The following is a 6,000-nucleotide window of genomic DNA, read 5'->3' as shown; positions in this document are numbered from 1 at the left end:
CCATCTGTCTGTACCTCCCTTCCCTTCCCCCCACGCAGCGCTGCACAAACCCCACAGCACAATGGGATTGAGCAATAGTGGTGATTAATCCAGATTTACAAAATTAAACAATTAACCCCGTGTGATTTGTGGAAGCTGATGCCTGACACCTCGCAGCCTCCCTACTGACAGGACAGACCCCCGAGACCTCATCCCGGTCTGAGTCTGTGGGTCACTCACAGAAAGAGGCCACGTCCATAATCTCAACAAGTTATCACGACTGCGTTACGACCCAGAAACGGTGAAGTGGGACGGACTGGACACGGACTGGCAGGGCTGTCTGTCTGTGATGGAATCAACAAAGACTGGCTGCATTAGTAGATGTGCTCACAGCTTAATAATGAACAGGACGATGGATTTTTTTTAGGGCTGTAATGGAAGGTCAGGCGTCAGACAGAGAATAAAAACTGAATTACAACTAATAGTTTAACTTGAATAATTAGCACTTTTAATTCACTTTTATCAGACAAGATCAGATATTAACATTCACTTTTTTCTGTTAGATTTAGAAGTCCACAACTTTAGGAACTGAGTAGGGCTGCAATTACAGAATTGCATGATTATTTTCTTTGTCAATTAATCTGTGATTATTTTCTGAATTAATTAATATGTTGTTTGGCCTATAAACTGTTTAAAAAAAATAGTGAAAAATGTCAATGATCAAAGCATAAGATAATGTCCTCATATATTTTGTCCACAATCCAAAAATATTTATTGGCACAGAAAACTAAAGAAACAAGAAAATATTCACATTTAAGAAGGTGGAATCAGAGAATTTTGACTGTTGTTCTGTAAAAATGACTCAAACCAATTAATTAACTATAAAAATAGTTGAATAGTTGACATCTAATCGATTGATTGGTGCAGCTCTCGAGCAGATGATCAAATTTAGCAAATCACGCAAGCTTTCCTGCTGCTCTGGAAGGTTTGCAACTCCAGTTTTCCAGTTTTTCCCATGGCCTTAGGTCGGTTTATGTGGCATTTATATGTATTTCTCATTTTTATTGTTTCTCCAAAGTTATAAATCTGATATTGGGAGGAACACTCAACAAATTTTTACACATTACAACATTTTTTCTAGCTACATTTTGCAGTTTCTTTTAAGAATTTGTTGTATTTTTCTTTGTGTGCTCTGTTTTAAATGTTTTCTGTGCAAATAAAAATGAATAAATACATTTTGAAACTCTAACAAACCAATTTGTTTAAACTAATATTGTTAATTTTAAATGCTGACATATCAGATATGTCAAATCTAATATATAAAATAGACCACAGCGTCGGCTAAGATGGTTAAGATGAAAATATGATTAAAAGATTACATTTTTAAATCAGTCAGCACCATCTAAACTTCTTGTACTGATAAAAATCAATGCAGAATTTGGAAAGTTTTAAGTTCTTCAGCATCCATCTGTTAGAACTTTGAATTCATTCCTTTTTTCTGCAAAGAGGAATTTAATAGTTGGTCAGAATCGACACGTTAAAGACTCTGGTCTGTCCGTGTCAGACAGCAGAAACAGGCTGTTTTTTTTCTGCACAGCACCAGCAGCAGTGAAATGAACCGACGCGGCTTGAATCTGGTGAAAAGCGCTGAGCGCACGAGGAGAGAGTCAGATTAGATTTGGGTTAGTGGGCAGGGCGGAGCGCCGGGATAATCCTGTCGTTGTTCAGCCCTCCTCTCAGTCAGGATGACCTTCACCAGCCCAGACGGGACATTAGCTCAGTCGCTGCTCCGTCCTGTTACTCTGAGCCACAGACCGTCCAATCAAACTGCAGTGATTTGTCACTGTGCTGCATCTCACCTGGAAACTCATTTTATCTGACATACAGCTGTAAAAAAAAAAATGCTGCATCAGCTGCAGTGTCCTCTGCATCACAAACCTCTTTCTTTTCTGACATGTTGAATTTAGATCACTCGCTTCCAACAGTTACTCAAGTACTGCACATGAGTACACACCTGAGTTACCTGTACTGTACTTGAGTATTTTTCTTTTAATGTCACTTTCAACTTCTACTCCACTACAGTACAATGGAAATATTGTAGATTTTAGTCCACTACATTTATCTTAAAAGCTTTATTTAGTTTATTTACAAATTAATATTTTTACATAAAAAACACATGAAGAGCTTATAAAATGTGATGTTTTGAATTAAACTGTCCAACAGTTTATGTGAGTACAACTGGAACACTGGCAAATAATTTAATTAATTAATGAATTAAATTAAGTAATTGGCTCTTTTTTTTCTTCCACCTTCTCAACTGTGAAAATTTGCTGCTTTTCCTTCAATTATTTAAATTAATTTGTGAGAATGTTGACATTTGGATTGTTAGTTTGGCAAAACAAACATTGTGAAAGTGTCGCTTCAGGCTCTGGGTAATTGATTACTTTTTATAAACCATATAATCAATCAGTTAATATAGAAGATAATCAGCAGACTAGTCCATGAATAATAATTAATCAATCAACGGAGTTATAGCCAAACTATATTATACACTTTTACACTAATGCATCAGTCATAATAGTCTAATGATATAAAATACATTAGTATTTCAGTCACATGCAACATTTTTCTGTTCTGAGTATTTTCCTGATACTTTTAGGCTGCTTAAATAACATTTTCATTGCAGGACCTTTACTTGTAAATGAGTATTTTTACAGTGTAGTATTAGTAACTTTTACTCAGGTAAAAGACCTGAATATTTCATCCACCACTGCTCACAACAGTTAACCCACTGCACCAACAGATTTCCAATCAGAAGCACCATCTGAGTTCTTAAAGTAACATTTCCATATGATTGTGCAAACTGTATTCTTATTGTTGTCATACAAAATCATAAATTACCATTACTAATAAATACATGTAGGCAAACTCAATTTAACTTCAAAACAAAAGACTCCAAACAGCAGTACAGGAAATGCTATAAAACAATTTTTTTTCCAAACTACATTACCCATAAGTCTCTTGGGCTAACAGAATTTGTCTCAACAAATTTGACTAGTTTAACACACACAGAATAATTTTAAAAATATATAATTTTATAAATATTATTAGAATAATTCTATTAGTGTATCATTAAAATATATAAAGAAACTGTTAAGTATGATGTATCTTAGTGTGTTACATCTTACTGGGTTTGTCTCGCTGCAGAGGAAACATTTCTGGAAACTTCAGTTATGAAGAATATAAATCATTCAGATAACGTGGAACTTTCTGATGTATAGGTTCACTTTGTTAACATTAACGTGTGTAAAAATGAAACTAAGTTCATTCTCTTGTTGTACTTGTATGATTTGGTTTGTTAGCGTTTCTGTAAAAGATAAAATACTCTTCAAACTGAAGGGTCAAAGATCGGGACCAGTTCCATTTCCATGCCTGGAGCGACTGGAGAATTGATCCAGCATACATGTGTTTGATGACTGGGGAAAGCAGAACACACAGAGGAAACTCACAGGACATGCACAGTTTCACAGAGGAGAACAGGAGAGGAAATGTAGCTGAAAGAAACAAGAAGAAACAGTTCAGAGTAAAACTGATGACAGGATGATCCAGAGGAGTTGCTGCCATGTTTGTCTGCAGCATAACACTTTTTTTTAGGACTGTTCCTCTTTACATGTTGGAAAAAAGCCGGCTGTGCCAAAATCTTTAACCGTTCTGTAGTTCTTCAGAAGAGCCGCAGCCTGTCCAGCTTCACTTTCTAGGAACTAAGTAACAAACAGGAGGTTAAATAAGAGCAAACGTCAGGTCGGTCACACTCAGCTAAGAGGCTTGGACTTACAAACGCGGTGAATGAAAGCTCGCCGCGCATCAACAGTTGTAGGATAATTAGTCTGAGGAGTTGATGGAGGCTCAGGAGCAGCCAGAAGAACATGGCAGGAACAGAGGACGCTCCTGCACCACCAACCAAGCAACACACACAGCTGGAAACACACTCACATTATTTTATATCCAGTTAACCAGCTGTCACAAACACACTTTCTTTCACTTATGCTTTCGAGGGATGACAGCCTGCAGTCGTTACAGAGGACAGCGATGTTCTCGGTCCACTGCTTTGGCCCCGACTCAAATATCTACACAACTACGGGATGGATTGCTGCAAAATTGTGTGCACACATAAATGGACCCCAGAGGATGAATCCTACTGACTTTTAATCCAGTGCCACCATGATGTTTGTGAGTGAAATATCTTAACAACTATTGGATGATTTGTCATTAAATCTCATATAGACATTAATTTCTCCTGCAGGTTGAATTGCAGTAACTTTGATGATGCATTAACTTTTGATCTTGCACCAACATCAGGCCAGTTTTTCCAATATGACTAAAACTGACATTCATACTTCAGTTGCACTTTGTGTTTCATGCTAATTAGACGGCGTTAGCATGTTAACATGCTGAAATAAAATGGTGAACAAAGTAAACATCATAGGCAATATCATACAATTGTCATTGTGAGTGTGAGAGCATGTTTACATCAAGCATTAATCCTCAAACACAACTGTGAGTAGCAAACAGTGGTGGACAAAGTACTCAACCCCAGTACTCGAGTCAAAGTATAAATACTCCTGGTCAAATATTACTCAACTACAAGTGAAAGTTGCACATATTTCTGCTTTTACATCAGTCCCAGCTGAGAGCGGGTACTGTGATTGGTTTCCTTCTGTGAGGAACACAGCGTGTGGCCAATCAGATTTAAGAAAAGAAAAAACAGCAACAGCTGACTTCAAAATTCTGCTTAGACTAAAAGTAACGAGTAACAACAACTTTGCTAGAAATGTACTGGAGTTAAAAGTACAATATTTGTCTTTGAAAGTTCCAAAAATACAAATACTCAAGTAAATGTACTTTGTTACTGTCCACCACTGGTCTTGTTTGTACTTAAATGCAGAGCTAAACTCATTTTCACACCTCAGACCAGCTCACTTTAGTTCACTACCTATCATGCAGTTTATAGGCAGCTTTATATACCTGCCCCTTTACACCATCATCAGTCAGGTGACCAATCTTAACCTGCTGCAATATGACAATATTGTTTCGTTGATTCAATGCTGCAACTTGAAGAAACAACTTGCAAGAATTTTGCAAGAGTTCCATCAGATTCAACCAATCAGGACTCACTGTATGTTTTCTTATTGTGCAAATAAAGAATTTTCAAAGCACTTTTATATTTAGTTAGTAAATTCTTTTTTTTTTTTAAAGCATTTTTTCACATTTTGCTTTTAAAAAAGTGATGGAGACAAAACTGGCCATTTCAAAAAGTGTCCCTTTCAAATATTTGTCTCACAACCACATCCTCCCCTACAGCAGGTAGTTAAAAAAAACAGGAAGAATCTACTCTATGTGACAAAAGAACGTCCCTGCAAAGCTTAAAAACAACCACCGTTTCACTCAGTATCCTTAATCTCACTTTGGATTATTCCCTCGGTCCAACATGAGCGGGTGTAAACCAGTAAGTCCCTGTTGTGACAAACACGTGTTGCTCCGAGCGGTCCAGGCGGGCGGCTGCGGCCCGGCATTCCTGGGGGCCCCATTCACTCTCGGATAATTGCTGCTGCCTTGTGGGAGAGGAGGAAGTGCCAAAGAGAACAAACAAAAGCAAATAGGCGGATGCAAATCGCCGCTTGAGTGAAAGTGCTCAATCTATGGTTTCAGCGGGCTTGCGCAATAATAGTTGGCTGAAATCCAAGCTTGTTTACAAAAAAAGGACGAGAAAAATTACCCATTCATTAATTAATCATTTAGGACTCTTGCTGGGCAAAACTATGGAGTAACGGTTTTCGGGCAGTTTATCAAACCTGCTTAAGATATAGTTAAATAAAAAGCTGAGTGTAAATGATTCACATGTCTTTCCCATAGAAGGACAATGTACCCATTCATAACTTTGACATGACTGAGTGCACAAGCCGCTCATATTCTGAGGAATTAGACTGAGGACGGACTATTAAAAGAGTCCACAGAGATTTG

This window comes from Lutjanus erythropterus, chromosome 1, assembly GCF_056507025.1.
Source record: "Lutjanus erythropterus isolate fLutEry1 chromosome 1, fLutEry1.hap2, whole genome shotgun sequence".
Taxonomy (NCBI): Eukaryota; Metazoa; Chordata; class Actinopteri; order Lutjaniformes; family Lutjanidae; genus Lutjanus; species Lutjanus erythropterus.
The sequence above is the reverse complement of the archived record's forward strand: the minus strand, read 5'-3'. Positions refer to the sequence as shown.